The 18,241-nt window shown below is 47.4% G+C and overlaps 1 long non-coding RNA gene across 1 annotated transcript; it reads left to right on the forward strand.

The window, feature by feature from the left end:
• LOC129151833 (uncharacterized) lies at positions 1-2,401 on the forward strand. Its single transcript, XR_008558503.1, has 2 exons — positions 1-166; positions 1,724-2,401. It is a non-coding gene; the product is annotated as an uncharacterized LOC129151833 (long non-coding RNA).
• The last annotated feature ends 15,840 nt before the right edge of the window (positions 2,402-18,241 follow it).

Genomic DNA, 18,241 nt, shown 5'->3' on the forward strand with positions numbered 1-18,241 from the left:
CAGGGACACCCGGGCTCCCGCCTCCCGCGCAGGGCGGCCGCCCCACGTGACGGGAAGCGGCGGCGGCGCGGCCGGCCCAGCCCAGGAGCCGCGGCCGGAGCGGGCGGCGGGCGGCGGGCCCAGGCCCAGGGCCGGCGGGACGCGGGGGCCGGCGGGCGCCGCGCCGGTGAGTGCGGGCCGTGGGGCGCGGCGGGGGCTGGGAGCGGGACGGGTGGGGAGCGAGGGGTGCCTGGGCGGGTGGCGAGCGGGCAGGCGTGTGCGCGGGCAGCAGTGCGTGGGGCATGTGCCTGTCAGAGCTGGGGCAGGGGTGCAGGTGGGGGGTGCCGGTGTGGGGCGCGCCCGTGTGCACATGCGGGGGGCGGGCGGTGTGGATGTTGTGGCGCGAGAGGAGGGAGTGGGTGTGTGTCTGGGGAAGGTCTGAGACCCAGTCCTTGATTCGGGGTGAGCTGTTGGTTTTCTGGAGGGAAGACCCTGGGAGGACCGTGCCCAGAGCCCCTGCCCCTCCACCCCTGGATGGACCGGCTTTATTGCTGTAATGGAAGCTCTTGGGATTTCAGAACTCAGTTCCGGGTCACACCCGACCTGACTTGTTGCCCTGAGCCGGGAGGCTGGGCAGGGTGTGTTGGGAGGAGGGCAGAGACCTCCCCCCGTTCCCCGCAACCTGTCCCAGGCCCTGGGGGCTGCAGGGGAAGCTGGGGTTTCAGCTGCCACCCTGTGTGTCAAGTGGGGATGACTCTAGAGACAGAAGCTGTCCTCCATCGCCAGTTGTCTGCCTGCCGCTGTCATTGTTCCTGCTCAGGGGCTGTTGGGGGACCCTCACCAAGTCCCCAGGCCGCTCTGGGGGCCCTGCCTGGCTGCTGGAAATGGGGGTTCACACAGTGCTTAGTGCAGATGACTGTATTGGGTGCCGGGGTTTATCCCTGATGAAATGCCTCAGTGATTGCAGCGACAGGGCAGGCACGAGGGAAGTGGAGGAGGCTCCTGCAGTGAGCTGGCTGCGGGGAGCCAGCACTCAGGCACAGGGGCCTGTGGGTGCCGGGGCGCCCTCCTCCCAGACTTGCTTCTCTCTGTCAGCCAGAAGCTTCCAGCACTAGGTCACATAGGAAGGAACATCTGGCCAGCTGCTTCCTTTTTCCTTCCAATTCTGCCAGCCAAGCAGCCTCAGCAGTCACAAGAGCGGCCTTTCTGTGGTATGTGGCCCTAGAAACAGCCCTGACGGGACTCCTTGGGAGCCTGCCTACAACCAGCCCTTCCCAGGCCCCAGTGTGTCTGCTCCACGTGGGCTCCAACCCTGATTCTGCCAGTCAACCCTGCACAGGCAAAAATCTGTGTTTGGACTCCCCCCAAACTTAACTACTAGTACAGTTGTCCTCGCAGACACCAAGTCCTCAGATTCTCAAGTCCCTTATATAAAACTAGGGGCCCAGTGCACGAATTCGTGCACCTTGAAAGAACTGTGGGCCGCGAGGCTGTGGTGGGCACAGGGGCGGGTCTCGGCCCATCCTCTGTGCCCCCGCCCAGCCCCTCCCGCCACAGCCCCCGGTCCCCTCTCTACCAGCAGCCCCGCTCCCGCCGCCACTGCTGACGGCGCCGAGCTATTGGGGCTGGCGCCAGCAGCAGGTGCAAGCAGGGTCGGCGCCGTCAGCGGGTGCGAGTGCCTGGTGGGACCACGGCGTGTGAGAGCAAATTCATGTATTAATGAAGGGTCTCCATCGCCCCTCAGGAGCAGGCCATTGGGACCGGCGCTGGACGCAGGTAGCAGGTGCGAGCGGCATCTCCGGCGCTGGCTGCGGGTGTGAGGGGGTCGGCGCCAGCAGTGGGTGCAAGTGCCGGGTGGGACCGCGGCGTGCGGGAGCAAAGAATTTTCAGTAACCACCAGAGGCTCGCCCCACCTTGGTCTGGCGCCCCTGCTCACCTGCTCCACCATCCCGCCGCAGCCAACACTCACCATGTTGTGCGCTCTGCTACCCACGCCGATGCCCACCGTGTTCTGCGCGCACCCTCTGGTGGTCAGCACACGTCATAGCCACCAGTTGTTCTGACATTCGGTCTATTTGCATATTAGGGTTTTATGTATAGAGATGACATCTGTGGATTCTCAACTGCAGATTAAAAATATTGTTTTCAGCCCTAGCTGGTTTGGCTCAGTGGATAGACCTCAGCCCACAGACTGAAGGATCCCAAGTTCGATTTCGGTCAAGGGCACATACCTCAGTTGCTGGCTCAATCTGGGGCAGGCTTGATCCAGGGCACGTGTGGGAGGCAACCAATTGATGTGTCTCTCTCACATCGATGTTTCTCTCTGTCCCCTCCTCCCTTCTACTCTCTCTAAAACTCAATGGAAAAAATATCCTTGGGTGAGGATTAACAAAAAATAAATAAAATGTTGTTTTCAACTGTATATTTGTTTTTGAAAAATGCATGTATTAGTGGACCCATGCAGTTCTAACCCGTGTTGTTCAAGAGTCAACTGTAATGGTCAATACAGTGGATGCTTTACTCTGGAGTTAGACTCCTGATGGGTTCTGATCCCAACTTGCTGTGCACATCACGGTGTATACATTGTACAAAGAAGCCAGGTGATACCCTGCCTTTCCTCCTCCGTGCCCACCTCCAGCAGCAGCCCTCCGGCCCTCGCATGGGGCGGAGTTAGGGCACCACTGCAGGCTCCCAGGATGCTGCAGCCTCTGCCGGACCCTCAGCACGGGGGTTTGGAAGGGCCTATTCTCCCATTACCAGCTCCAGCTGACAAGTTTTAAAAGCACAGAGCTTGCTCTTTAAAAAGTGCTCAGTATTCTAGGCCTGATTTGCAGCTAGCTTTTCTTTTCAGGAAAACCAAGTTGTTATTATGGCTTATTCCTTCATGCCAATATTAAACATTTGTGATCCTTTAACAAAGCTCGAGGAAGTTTTACTTAATGCGTTACGCATCTTCATCTTGGGCTGAATCCAGTGCTCATTAGAAATACATTAATCATTTGTGGTGACCAGGTGTTTGGATACTGACTGCCGAGTAATTTGGCCCACACTTTACAACTCATCTCTTCTGTGGTAAACCTGGCCTGTTTCTCTTTATTAAAAAATGCTAACTACTAAATCTGAATGTAGAAGTAGCAAGCTAATTGGAGGCCCCCATGGGCCTGAGTGCGCTGTGCAGAATGGGAGCAGTCACTGGGCGTGTTGTGAAGTCTTGCAGGTGATTTGAGACCAAGATTTTTTCTTGATAGTCAAGTAGCTGCCATCAAGTAAATTAAAGATTCAAGAAAAACAATATATATAAAAGAAAAATTGCCCAACATCCAGGAGGCAGTGGATAATTCTTTGTCGCTGTTTGAGGTCCAGTATTGGGGGAATGTCAGGAAGAAAATGCCCTAGAGACCCATACTCCCAGTCTGCGCCTCTCCCCTCCCCCTCCCCCTCCCCCAGTCCCTTCTTCAGTTATGTCTGTTGACGTTAATATTATAGGGCACATATGATATATACACATAGGCAACACACATTATATGCGTATGTAAGGTGTGTATATGTGTATATAAGGTGTATTTAAATGGTTTGTATGCGTGTACATATTCACTGTTATGTATATTTAAATATGTAGTTAAATAAGTTTGATTAGTGTTGCCCAGGAAAAGGATACTATCTCTGACGAGTCACACATCGGTACGTGCCAGAATAACGTCAAGTGACCAGTTAGATGTTAGGCTTGAGCTGTATTTTTAAAAAATATTCTTTCAGGTCATTGGAGCCAGTTTATTGTGCTATAACTAGTCTTTGGTGATCTCTGTTACATGAGCGCAAAGGAACGTGAACTGGTTTACGGTAGGTCCTCGTTTTCAAAAGAGGGACAAGTTGTGTCTGTTACAAGCAATAAATTTGTTGTGGATTCCTGGCAAATCTCAAGATTGAGCAGATGTCTGTGAGAACTTCGGGAAGAACCTGGGCCTAGCATGGGTGTGGCTCTGCAAGGACAACTCATGTCACATAAAAATATATCCTGCTTTGGTAAGATTCCTAGGTTGGTGGTGAAACATGTAAGGAGATCATTCTGTATCCGAAATTTAGCAAGGCAGTGCTGACACCGAGGCCCACTGGTTTGTGACAAAAGGTGCAGAGAAACCGAAGGGGCGGGTGAGGGGGGATAGTAGGGTGCCCGCTCTAGCTCAGGGCTACAAGGCCGGGCCATGCTGAGCCAGGGCCCCATAGGAGGCACTGCGGCAGGACCGTCCTCACAGGCCTCATACCACGGAGGCCTCGTGGGTGGAGCGGTTGCTTTCTTCAGCAGGACTGAATTCTAAGAGAGCGTCTGAAATCACACTTGCCCCCTTCGGTCAACAGAGTGGAAAGAATATGGCCTTGGAGACAGAAAGCGAAACGGTTTGAAGTCCCTGTTTTATCACCTGGTAGCTGTGTAATCTGGAGCAAGCCACCAGAAATCTGTCTGTCCGTAATAACCCCACCTCTTACAGTGATGTGAGCGTGAAAGGACATCACTTCTGTCAAGTTCTCAGCATCCGCCCCAACCCAGTGACTAGGGGCTCTCAGCAGGCAGCCGTCAAGGTGTCGGCCGGGGCCGCAGCCGGTGGTGCCCGTCCTTCGTTTAGACTTGGAGCAACAGGAGCAGCTGTACCCCGGGCAGCCAGGTGGCTCAGTGGGTAAGGTGCGTGCTCTTGAGGCAAGCTGCCTGGGTTGGAATCTCCGCTCCCCGTGGTCATTCAACCTTTCGAACCTCGTTCCCTGCAGGCGGAACAATCACAGTGCTCGCCTTCTAGGCTGGTTGTGAGCATGAAGCGAGCATTTAGCAGGGAGCCTTCTTAGCTCCCTGCAATAGTGTCACCACCTTGTGCTTCGAGGAGCTAGATAATAGTGCAGGGGAAGCATGCCAACCAGTCCCATTCCTATTTCACAAGGAGGTGACAGGCCCTGAGGCTCTAAGTGACTTGTCTAAGGTCAAAGATCAAAAGAGTTGGCCAAGCCCCTGGAGCTCAGGACCCCCAGATTAATATTGAGAATGTCTGCTTTGCACCAAGCCCACTTGACCACCCCTCACTATGTGGCCCAGGTTAGCTCCAGGGCCTTGAACCTTATGCAGGGGGGGCAGTTAGGAGGCCTCCTCTCTGCTCCTCCCAGCTCTGCACACCTGCAGCCCTCCTGCTCGCCATCAGGGCCTCCCACCCGCCTGCTTCTCCTGAAGCTCAGAGGATATCAGATTTTGGACCCAGCAGGAGTCAGCTGACATTTACCCCAATCCAGTCTGAATTCGTCTATGAGAAATATTTCAAATGAGCAAGGGTCCCAAAGTCTCCCCTTTGAAATACACTCTCAGGAGAAAAAACTTAATAGGTAGATATTACTCATCCCTGCAATTTTAAATTAGGACACTAAATTTAGAAAGTTCACCCCCAAAAGTTACTGAATAAAAAAGAGCATAGGGCCTGGCCGGTGTTGCTCAGTGGTTGAGCATTCACCTATGAACCAGGAGGTCACAGTTGGATTCCCGGTCAGGGCACAAGCTCGGGTTGCGGGCTCGATCTCCAGTTGGGGGCGTGCAGGAGGCAGCTGATCAATGATTCTCTTTCATCATTGATGTTTCTATCCCTCTCTCCCTCTCCCTTCCTCTCTCTGAAATCAATAAAAAACATCTTTTTTTAAAAAAGGTCATGGAATTGCTCCCACGGCCTGAGTTGCCTCGGGAGTCCACTGGGCTGCTGGCCGCGTGTCCGTTTTCTCCTTTCTGGTTACTGACCCAGCTCGTTCTGAGCATCTCCTTTCCTGCTAGAAAAGGAGAGTCTTACCTCTCCTCTTTTTTGAATAATCGTAGGTAAGATGATAAATAAAAAACTGTGATTACATTTGCCTTTTTATGTTCACTTTCTGTTTCGACATAACTGGCTTACTAAGGGGCTGAACAACAGTACCGCGCTCACCTCCGCTCTGGTCCCCTTGCTGACATCTGGCATGGCCACAGCGTAGTGATCAGAACTAATACTTTACTGTCAGTACTCCTGACCACACTTTATTTGATTTCACCAGTTATTCTGCTAATGTCTTTTCGGTTCCACGGCCCTGCTTTTGATCTCCGATCTGTGCCGGTTCCTCAGCCGCCTCGTTTTTCATGGCCCTAGCACCCTGAGGACATCGGGACTTCGCAGAGTGTGCTCGGTGTGGGGTAGTTTGGCGTGATCTCATGGGTAGGCAGTGGGGATACGTTTTTTTCAAGAGTCCCACAGTGGTGGCATGACTCAATCACTTCAACTTACTGTCGAGTTGCGTTCCGTGTCCCTCTGAAGTGACAGGAGCAGTGACCATGAAACTTCCCTGGGTCCCTCGGGAAGGGAGGGACTGGTGCCCAGGCCCCGGAAGCAGCTCTCCCTCCTGCGCCCCGTGAGGTGGGACAGAAGCGTCCTGTTCCCTTCATGTTTCTCTTCGCTCCATGTGCCCGGTCTCCCAGGCCCCCTGCGATGTCACCTTGAGGGTTTAGGAGAGCTTTTTCTGAGGCAGCTGCAGGTTAAAGAACAAAAATGTTAAGCTTTCTTATCACACAAAAAATTAGGTTCATGGCCACTGAGCCTTTGAGTCCTTTCAAATCTCACCTGCCTTTAGAGTGGCAGGGAAATACTTGCTATTTCCTTTGTTCTGGAGATGATGCCGATTGAAATTATAGTCGATTTGTATCTTAAGGGGAGAGCTGATTGGCCCACAGACCATTCAGATTCATCGTTCGGGTGCTGACTGAAGTTTTGAGACGGATGTGATTTTATGAAGTGTTTTATTTCTACAGACTGAAGGTGACCGTCAGAGGGCCAGTGGGCTCACCCAGAGGAACGAGGTGTTTAGCTGTTTGTTTGGAGTCGAGGACTTCCATAACGTTCCATTTGGCTAGTTTAGCATGAGGAGAACATGTGCAGGTAGCTTGCAATGGAAGAACTTTTGCTAGCAAGGTCTGTCCAAACCCACCCAATGATGCATTTGGAGTTTGTGATTTGGCTATTCATTCAGGCAGGAACGTCGGCAGCCAAAGGGAAAAAATGTGTCCAGTCACACCTGCCTCCCTTGCTCCATTCCTACGGCAGCGTGGCCGGGAGAGGAAAGATGAGGTGGGGTGATCCGGGACCAGGGAGGAGAATGGAGGGTCCGAGTGGATGCTCAGTGCCGCCGGGATGTGAACACAGAGGCTGGACCCTGGGCAGCAGGGCCCTTAGTAACTCTGCACACCGTTCCTGCCTCTTAATTAGCAAGCTGCCCTGAGCCGGGCTGAGTCCCTGCCCCGCCCGCTGAGCCCACCGCCTCACTTCTCTGGGCCATCTCAGTCCAGACACCAGGTCAGCCTCCATTGCTGAGACCAAGGAACTGGGCACAAGCCGGTAAAACAGCGGGTTCCTTTTCTGTGTGTGTGTGGCAATTTTGAGTAAGGCTGCTCTGCATATTCTTGTACGAGTCTTTGTGGATATTGGTATTTACTCGAGACAAATGGAAACATTAAATGTGGAATTGTGGGGTGACAGGATAAATGCATGTTTAACTTTATAAAAAAGCAACAGCTTTCCGGAGTGATGGTACCATTTTGTACTCCTTCCAACAAAGTATGAGGCTTCTAGTTGTTCTGCATCCTCATTAACATCTAGTGCAGTCTTTTTTTTTTTAGTGTTGTCAACTTTTTAATTGTAGTGATTCTAATAGTTTTGAAATGGTACATCATTGTGGCTCTTTGTTTGTAGGAGTTTTTGTATATTCTGGATGTGTGAGACCTTTGCCACATATATTATTGCGATTTTTTCTCCCAGCCTGGGGATTGCCTATTCATTTCCATAATGGTGTCTTTCAATGGATGCAAGTTTTATTTTAGGTTTTGTAAAATCCAGTTTATTAACTTTTTCTTTTATGGTTAGTGCTGTTTGTATTCTAAGAAATCTTTATGTACCCCAAGTTCCCAAAGACATTCTTCTATGTTTGACATTTTACTTTTACAATAATTTGATGTATCTCAAATTAATTAGTCTATACGGCGTGAGGTAGGGATAATTAATGTTAATTTTTTCCTCTTAAGGTTATCCATTTGTTCCAGCACCATTTATTGAAATGACTTTCCTTTCTCCATTGAATCGCATTGGTGCCTTTGTCAAGAATCAATTGAATGTATATGTGGGTCTAATTTTGAACTTTTTCTTCTGTTCTATTGATCTGTCTTTCCCGACGTCTTAATTACTGCAATTTTATAGCAGTTTTTAAATCAGTTAATGTAGGTCTTCAACTTTGTTCTTCATTTTCAAGGTTGTTTTGACTATTCTAGGGAGTCACGTGCTGCCTAGTGATTCGGATACATTCTCGTGCGAACATCATACGGTGTGCTTACACAAACCTAGATGACATATGTAGCCTACTTCACACCTAGGCTAGATGATATAGCATATTGCCCCTACGGTATAAGCCTGTACAGCAGTTACTGTACAAAGCAACCCAAGATTAAATCAAGCACAAGATAAAATGATGCAATCAGGAGATGAGGTAAAGATGAAATGTGTGAGGCTGCTGCCAGTGTAACATGGCATTCTGTTTTACAGCACACTTTTTTTTTAATAAGTAGAAAGAGCAAGCTCTAAGATAATGATTGAAAGTGTAGAGTAGTAAATATATAAACCGGTAACATGGCTGTTTATTACTGTCAGTTATTATGTATTATACATAATTGGATGTGCTATACTTCTATATGACTGGCAGCACAGTAGGGTTGTTTGTACCAGCATCACCACAAACATGAAAATAATGCATTGTGCTGTGATGTCACCACAAGTACAATGTCAATAGGCAATAGGACATTTTCAGTTCTGTTGTAATCTTTTTTAAAATTTTTTAAAATATATTTCTTTATTGATTTCAGAGAGGAAGGGTGAAGGAGAGAGCGATAGAAACATCAATGATGAGAGAGAGTCATTGATGGGCTGCCTCCTGCACACCCCCCACTGGGGATCAAGCCCGCAACCCAGCAGGCATGTGCCCTCGGCTGGAATCGAACCTGGGTCCCTTCGGTCCGCAGGCTGACGCTCTATCCACTGAGCCAAGCCGGCTAGGGCCTGTTGTAATCTTTTTGCACCAGCCTTGTATGCACTGTTTGCTGTTGACCAAACATGATGTGACACATGATAGTATTTTGATTTCCATTTAAATTTTACAACCAGCTTGTCCATTTCTACAGAAGAGTTTGCTGGGGTTATAATTTCGGTCTTCTTTAGGTATTACAAGATTTTGTGATTTTCTTCATAAAGATCTTATACATCTTTGTTAGATAAAATTGCTTCATATCTAATTTTTTATGCCATTGTAAATGTCTTTTGTTAAGATTAACGTTTTTAATTGTTGTTCTATGTAGGAATGCAGATTAATTTTGTCAACTTACAGGTGTTGGCGCCAATTCAGCGCCAACAGAAATCCCCAGTTTGGGGGGCAGTGAAGAAGGAAACTTTATTCAGTGCAAACCGCTCAGTTGTGATACAGCACGGCTGTGGGAAAGCTTAATAGTGTTACAGCTCAGTTATGAAGCAGCACAGCACGGCTGCAAGTCAGCCCTGGGACCTGCAGGCCCCTCTCCAGCGTGGTAGCTCTGCTCTGCTCAGGTCTGCTCTGCTCCAGCGAGACGTCCTCTGTGTTTCATCTTCAGTGTTCCCACTCCAGCCAGGGAACAGGTCCAGGCTTTGGTGGAAAGGGAATGTGCGCTCCTGGAGCTAGAGGGGAGGTGGTTTGTATGGACAGAAATCCTCACTCTGGTCCCAGTGATAGGGCCTCACTCCTGGACAGATTGGTCTGTCCTCATGCAAATGAGAACTCCAAATCATCATGGTTTGATTGGTCCAAAAAGCACTGTCCCGATTGGTCAGAATGGAGCCTCTCTGATTGGTTAGTGAAGATGGGGGTGGAGGGAGAATATAGCTATATAGCTGCACAGCTCCGACTGGATGGGGAAAGCCTCAGCCCTATTGGTTGAAATACTATTCCAGGAACTCCTTTTAAGGGCCAGCTCAGATGACAGAAACACAGTGCAGGCAGGCAGCTCAGTGCAGGCTCTTCCCTGAAGTATCGTTTGTGAGAGAGGTCCCTGTATGCAAATAGTTGCTAGGCTCTGCTTTTTAATTTTTTTAATTTGAGCCCCATTAGTCACCAGGAGCCCTTTTTAGTAAGTATCTTCTTTCTCAGGGTCCACATACATTGATTTTTTTAATTAAACAATATTTCTAAACTTTAAAAAAATTGTAATAGATTGTGAGAGTCTTTGCAAACACTAAAATCATCTGTAAACAATTATAGTTTTAAATTCTTTTTTTTTTTTTAAATATATTTTATTGATTTTTCACAGAGAGAAAGGGAGAGGGATAGAGAGCTAGAAACATCGATGAGAGAGACACATCGACCAGCTGCCTCCTGCACAACCCCCACCGGAGATGTGCCCGCAACCAATGTACATGCCCTTGACCGGAATCAAACCTGGGACCTTTCAGTCCGCAGGCCGACGCTCTATCCACTGAGCCAAACCGGTTTCGGCTAGTTTTAAATTCTTTACAACCATTTTCTTTTTCAGCCTAGCAGAGTCTTCCAGGTCAGTGTTGGGTAGAGACAGTGTTAGTTTGCTAGGGCTGCCATAACAACCTACCAGGAACTGGGTGACTTACACAACGTAGATTCATTGTCTCACAGTTCTGGAGGGTCGAGTCCGAGGTCAGGGTGATGGGCAGTGTTGGTCCTTCCGAGGGAGAATCTGGCCCCGCCTCTCCCCTAGCTTCTGGGGCCTCCGGCATCTGTGGCTTGACTGTCCTTCCTCTTTGTGTATCTGTCTCTGTGCCTAAACTTCCCCTTTTTATAAGGACATCGGTCATATTGGATTAGGGCCCACCCTAATGACCTCATCTTAATTTGATCTTGTGCAAGGACCCTATTGCCACAAAAGAACATATTCCCAAGACTGGGAGTTAGGACTTCATATTTAGGGGAGCATAATTTAATCCATAACAGATGGTAATAATCTTGTTCTTTGTTTTCTGTTTTTTCTCTTTTAATTTGTAAACATGGTGTGCTAATTAATATTTAATACTTTTGAATATGAGTAAGAATGATTGGTTATTTTTCCTTTTCCTACATCCTTATCTGGTTTCGATATCAAAGTTATACTTTATACTGGCTTTATAAAATGAAGTGTGATAGGTTCCCTCATTTGAATTTGTTTTCCCAGACTCGGCAGTGTGCCATGGAAAGTAGTAGGGCCTCTGAAAGCCTCTATGGCTGTTGTAAAGAACACAGACAAACATTTTTTTTGAAGCTTATGGGTAATATAAAAATCTGCTGCCCAGTCCCATGTGTAGCCCAGAGAACAGAATTGTTGTTGTTGAGCTGAGGCTTGGGAATCATGAAGAACCGCAGGGAAGGTGCCCCAGCGACATGTTCTTTTATCAGTGGCGACAGGTGTGAATTAAAGGTAAAGTTTCTGGCCCTGACCAGTTTGGCTCAGTGGACAGAGCATCAGCCTGCGGACTGAAGGGTCCCAGGTTGGATTCCAGGTCAAGGGCATGTACCTTGGTTGCAGGCACATCCCCAGTAGGGGGTGTGCAGGGGACAGCTGATCGATGTTTCTCTCTCATCGACGTTTCTAACTCTCTATCCCTCTCCCTTCCCCTCTGTAAAAATCAATAAAATATATTTAAAAAAAAGAAAAGAAAAGGTAAAGTTTCTGTGTACATCTGTAGAAGAAAATTAGTATTTTTATATTAGCATTTTCAAAGACACTCACTTTGATTCTCATTATCACCAGTGGGTGTGCATACTCGCATTTGGTAGAAAGTAATTACTAATATTTCACTGTGGACCTTAGCACATGTTGCTTCATGTTGTTACTCGATTATTTTCTCGTCCTGTTTCCTTAATGAGCCTGGGAGCCTCCGGGACGTGAGAGTGTTTTCCTGAATTTTATTTTGCACCTCGAGGTGCTTGTTGCACGTGCAGAATCTTTTTTAAACTTTGTCCGTGAATGTTCCATTTTTCAGTCTCTTTCCCTAACTAGGTATGTACTTGGAAATCTTGAGAAAAATATTAAAATGTTGATCTTTCAAATATAACCATGCTTTAAAGGTGACATTCTAACAGAAAGTTAGTTTAAACTTCAGGTCAGTTTGAGATCACACAATGAAGTGTAAATTGTACACCTTAGAGACATTTTTAATTTTATTACCATGTTAAAACCTCTGAATTTAGCACCTAGTAAGTTGGATTTAATGATAATACAGGTTTGGCCAAAAGTTTATCTTTTATGATTCATATTTAATATAAGTAAATTTATCCCGTGAACTAGATCATAGAGAAAATTTCTCCACTGCTTAAAGGAATAAACCATTTTTTAATACCAGAATGTTACCTTGTCAGCTTTCCCTTACCTCTGTGCAATTCTGTTTTGGCAGCTGAGAAGTTCATAACACGGTATTGTGGATAGTCACTGTGCTGTGCATTAGGTCTCTAGGAATTATTTATCTCCTAGTTCCAGGTTCCTACCCTGAAACACCATCTCCCATCCCCCACTCCTCAGCTCCTGGTAACCACAGTCATCTGCTGATACTTGGGTAGTTTTCACGCTTTGAGATCTTATTGTAATGTTCTTTGGAAATGCGCCCAGAAATGGAATTGCTGGGTTATGTGATAGTTCTGTTTTTAACTTTTTGAGGAACTCCACATTGTGATCCATAGTGGCTGCCCCAGTTTACATCCCCACCAACAGTGTCCAAGGGTTCCTTACCGCTACATCCTCGCCAACATTTGTTATCTCTGGTCTTCTTGATGATAGCTATTGTGACAGGTGTTTTGATTTGCATTTCCCTGGTAATTACTAATGTTGTGCGTGTTTTCATGTACCTGTTGGCCATTTGAATGTCTTCTTTGGGAAATGTCTTCTATTTAGTTTCTCTGGCCACTTTTATTGGACTGTTTTTAAAAAAAATATTTTAAATAATTTTGAGAGAGAAAAGAAGGGAGAGGGAAAGAGAGAGAGAAACATCCATGTGAGAGTGAAACATCCATTGACTGCTTCCTTCACACCCCCTACTGGGGATGTAGCCTGCAACCTGGGCACATGCCCTGACTGGGCATCAAACCCGCAACCTCTCAGTGCACAAAATGACACCCAACTAACTGAGCCATACCAGCCAGCGGGCGCGGATTGTTTGTTTTTTGTTGTTGTTATTAATTTGTATGAATTGCTTATATATCTTGTCATTAACCCCTTATCTGATGCATGGTTTGCAAGTACTTTCTTCCATTCCTAGGTTGCCTTTCATTTTGTTGATTGTTTCTTTTCTGTGCAGAGCTTTTCATTTTATTTATTTTTTAAAAATTGATTTTAGAGCGAGGAAGGGAGAGAGAGAAAAACATTGATCGGCTGCCTCACCCCCATTTCTCTCCCTCTGCCCCACACATGCACCCCAACTGGGGATCAATCCCGCACCCTGGTTTTGTGCCATGATCCAACATTAAACCCGCCGCCTTTTGGTGTATGGGATGGTGATCTAACCAACTGAGCCACACCGCCCAGGGCCCTGTGCAGAGCTTTTTAGTTGGATCTAGTCCCACTTGTTGATTTTTTAAAAATATATTTTTATTGATTTCAGAGAGGAAGGGAGAGGGAGAGAGAGATAGAAACACCAATGATGAGAGAATCATTGATCGGCTGCCTCCTGCATGCCCCACCCTGGGGATGGAGCCCACAACCCGGGCATGTGCCCTGACCAGGAATACAACCGTGACCTCTTGGTTCATAGGTCGACGCTCAACCCCTGAGCCACGCCAGCCGGGCCCACTTGTTGATTTTTGCTTTTGCCGCTTGTGCTCTTGGTGTCTCATGAAAAAATCATTACCCAGGCCGACATCAAGGAGTTTCTTCCCTATATTTTCTCACTATTTTATGGTATCAGGTCCCCTGGTTGTTGATTTCTTTTTAAAAAAATATATATTTTATTGATTTTTTTTTTTTTTTTTTACAGAGAGGAAGGTAGAGGGATAGAGAGTTAGAAACATCGATGAGAGAGAAACATCGATCAGCTGCCTCCTGCACGCCCCCCCCCCCCCCACTGGGGATGTGCCCGCAACCAATGTACATGCCCTTGACTGGAATCGAACCTGGGACCCTTCAGTCCGCAGGCAGACGCTCTATCCACTGAGCCAAACCGGTTAGGGCAGGATTTCTAATTTCATACCATTGTGATGGAAAAGATACTTGGTATGATTTCAGTTTTCTTAAATCCACTAGGACTTGTGTCCTATCATATGGGCTTTCCTGGAGAAAGTTCCGTGTACATGTGAGAAGAGTGTGTAGCGGCTCCTGTTGGGCGGAGTGTTTTATAATGCTAAATTCATTTGATTTGGTGTATAGCTCAAGTCAGTCCACTGTTTCCTTTGTGATTTTCTGTCTGGATGATCTATCCATTGCTGAAGGTAGGATATTGAAGTCCCGTATTATTATTGTTTGATCTACTTCTCCTTTCGGATTGGTTTGTGTTTGCTTATTGTATTTAGGTGCTCCGATGTTGGGTGCATGTGTGTTTATAATTGTCATCTTCTTGATGAATGTACCCCTCTGTCATTATATAATGACCTTTTTTGTCTACTGGTTTTGGCTTGAAGTCTATTTTGTCTGCTATAAGCACAGCTACCCCCACTTTCTTTTGGTTTCTACTTGTATGGAATGTCTCTTTTCATCCTTTCTCTTTGAGTCTTTGTGTGTCTTTAAAACAGAAGTGTAGGCAGCTTATAGCAGGGTCTAATTTTTTAAATCTATCCGGCCACTCTGTGCCTGTTGATTGGTGAGTTCAGTCCATTTACAGAGTTTTTGATTTCTGATGTTTTCTAACATTATTATGTTTCCAATGTTATATCTCTAAAGTTAATATCTAATATTTGTGATGTTACTAATGCCAACTTACTATTTTCTGGTTGTTTTGTATTTTTATTGTTCCCTTTTCCTTCAATTTCTGCCTCCCTTTGTAAATTGGTGACTTTCCACGGTGGTATGCTCTGCCTCTCCATTATTTCCTGTGCATCTGCCCTAGATTTTGGCTTTGTGGTACCACGAAGCTTACATAAGACATATAGATAACTGCCCATTTTAAGCTGCTGGCAATTCAACTTAGATCATCTACAAAAGCTCCACCCTTTAACTCCCCTTTTTATATTTTTATGTCATCACTCACCTCTGTTTATATTGTGTATTCGTTAACAAGTAATAGCTGTAGTTATTTTAATACTTATTTCCTTTGACCTTTATGCTGTGTTACTGAGTTTTCTAAGTCTGACTGTATGCGCACCTCTCCGGCGTTTTGTGTCTTTGTGTACATTCTCATGTTGCTGCTGAGCGTCTTTTCACTTCAGCTTGAAGAACTCCTTTCTCTCTCTTTTTTTTTTTCCTTTTTCTTTTTAGAGAGTGGGAGGGAGAGGGAAAGATATGAGAGGGATACATCGATTGGTTGCCTCCCACAGGAACCCTGGGCTGGGGATCCAACCTGCCACCCAGGTACATGCCCTTGACTGGAATTAAGCCCTAACCCTTCAGTGCATAGGCCAATGCTCTAACTACCGAGCATGCCGGCCAGGGCTCCGTTTAGCGTTTCTTGCAAGGCAGGTCCAGTGATGGTTTTGTTTGGGAAAGTCTTTACATCTTCATGTCGGAAGGATAACTTTGCCAGGTAGAGTTTTCTTGGCTGGCAATTTCTATCCTTCCACACTTCAAATATGCCTCCTCCCTCCTGGCTTGTAAGGTTCTGCTGAGAAAGCTGTTGATAACCTAATAGGGTTCTTTGTAGGTTATAGTGTCCCCTCCCCACCCAGCTACTTCTAGATTATTTTTGTTTTTGACAGTTTCTTATAATGTGTCTTGGGGAATTTTTTTTTAAATTGAGATAATAGGGTGATCTATTAGCTTTCTGAGTTTTGATATCTAGTTGTCTTCCTGGGTTTAAGAAATTATCAGCTATTATTTCACATATATACTAGTGGCCTGGTGCACGAAATTCGTGCACATTAAAAGGGGGACCCAGAGTCAAGTCCCCGCCCACCCACATGTGCCTCAAAATCGTGTGAGACCCAGACCCGGCCAACACCCCCCCCCCCCCCACCCCCCCCCCCGCATTGGGCTAGATCCAGACCCGGCCAGTCCCACTCTTGTTAAGCCCCGCCGGGCAGGGGGCGTAGCCTCAGGTCCCCTGGCCTGGTGCCAGGATGGGGGTCGTGGCCTGAGGTCCCCCAGATGGGGTGGGGGATGTGCCTTGAAGTCCCCCGTCAAGTCCCGCCATGGCCTGAGGTCCCCTGTCAAGCCCTGCCGGGTGGGGGGGCGTGGCCTGAGGTCCCCTGTCAAGCCCCTCAGGGGTGGAAGAGGGCGTAGCCTCAGGTCCCTGCTGATTGCTCATTAAGGCTCCTTAAGGGCACTTGGCCTCAGCTGTGGGTGCAACCATCTTTGTGATGGAGTGATGGTCAATTAGCATATTCCCTCTTTATTAGATAGGATAATTTTTAAAAATTGATTTCAGAGAGGAAGAGAGAGAGAGATAGAAACATCAATGATGAGAGAGCATCATTGATCGGCTGCCTCCTGCACGCCCCCCCACTGGGGATTGAGCGCACAACCTGGGCATGTGCCCTGACCGGGAATTGAACTGTGACATCCTAGTTCATAGGTCGATGCTCAACCACTGAGCCATGCCGACCGGGCTCAACTATTATCTCTTTTAATATATTGCCTGCTCCTTTCTAACTCTCTTCTCCTTCTGGAATCCCATTGATCACATATGCTTTTTTCACTCTTCATTCTTTTTTCTTTGTTCTCCCCTGACTGTGTTATTTCACAATTCCTGTCCTCTAGCTCACTCACTCCATCTTCCATTTGCTCTGCAGATGCCCTCTATTGCATTTTTCATCTCTGAGTTCTTGAGCTCCAGAATTTCTGTGATTTCTATCTCTTTGGTTAAAACTCTCATTTTGATCATGTATATATTTTTTGACAATTTGGTGAATTGACTCTGAGTTTTCTTGTAGCTCATTGAGCTTTGTCAAGACAGCAATTTTGAATTCTTTTTCAGCTAGGTCACAAATTCTATGCCTTTGAACTCAGTGGAGAATTGTTTTCTTTTTGCAATGACATAATTTCTTGATTTTTCATGTTCCTTGCAATTTTTCATTGCTGTTTTCACGTTTGAAGCAGCAGACACCTCCTACATCTTTGCTAGTTAGCTTCGATGGGGTATTCTGTTTGATGGTGTTATATTATCTGGGTTTTCTCCCTCTCTGGGGGTGCACCTCCTGTATTCCTCACGTTCCCCCTTGTGACTGAATCCTTAAGCTTTTATGGCTTCTCTGGTTCTTTTTTTTTTTTTTAAATATATATTTTATTGATTTTTTTACAGAGAGGAAGGGAGAGGGATAGAGAGTTAGAAACATCAATGAGAGAGAAACATTGACCAGCTGCCGCCTGCACACCCCCTACTGGTGATGTGCTCGCAACCAATGTACATGCCCTTGACCGGTATCGAACCTGGGACCCTTCAGTCCGCAGACCGACACTCTATCCACTGAGCCAAACCGGTTTCGGGGCTTCTCTGGTTCTTACAACTCGCTGGAAACCGCTCTTGTTTTCCAGAAGGTGGTGGTATAGCTCACGTATGCGGTTTCTCCCTTGCCCGTTTTCTGCGTGGGCTCCTGTCGGCCAGAGTTCTCTCTCGTGCTGCACACAGAGGCACACCGGAGCTGGCACAGAGGGCGGGGAGGCGTGGGCTTAGTGCTCAGGCGCGGGGGTGCCTCAGACCCGGGGGAGATGCTGCGGGTGGACTTCCTTCTTGCTGCATCTGATTCCTTCGTTCCCTTTGAAGTTCTCACCTGCCTCTCTCCCAGCCCTTTGTCCTCCCGGTCCTCCCGGTCATGGAGGTCCTCCCGGTGGGCGGGCGTCTGCAGCCTCTCCCCACAGCTGGGTGGCCGGGCACTCACTCACGCCGTCCTTTCCTCGGCAGAGGTGGCCACAGTGGGAGGTCAGCCTGGGCACTGTTTCCCGGGTGGTGCGTGCCCGGAAGTTTCCCTTGCCGCTGCCTCTGCGGTCACCAAGCTCCGTTTCGTTCTGTTTTGCTCTAGTGCAGTGGTTCCCAGCCTGTTTTTGTCCAGGCCCCACCTAAGCACTCTAAAATCCTGATGCCCCCGCCCCCCGCCCTGTGACATGCAATTCTTATTTAAAAAGTGG

This window comes from Eptesicus fuscus, chromosome 16, assembly GCF_027574615.1.
Source record: "Eptesicus fuscus isolate TK198812 chromosome 16, DD_ASM_mEF_20220401, whole genome shotgun sequence".
Classification (NCBI taxonomy): domain Eukaryota; kingdom Metazoa; phylum Chordata; class Mammalia; order Chiroptera; family Vespertilionidae; genus Eptesicus; species Eptesicus fuscus.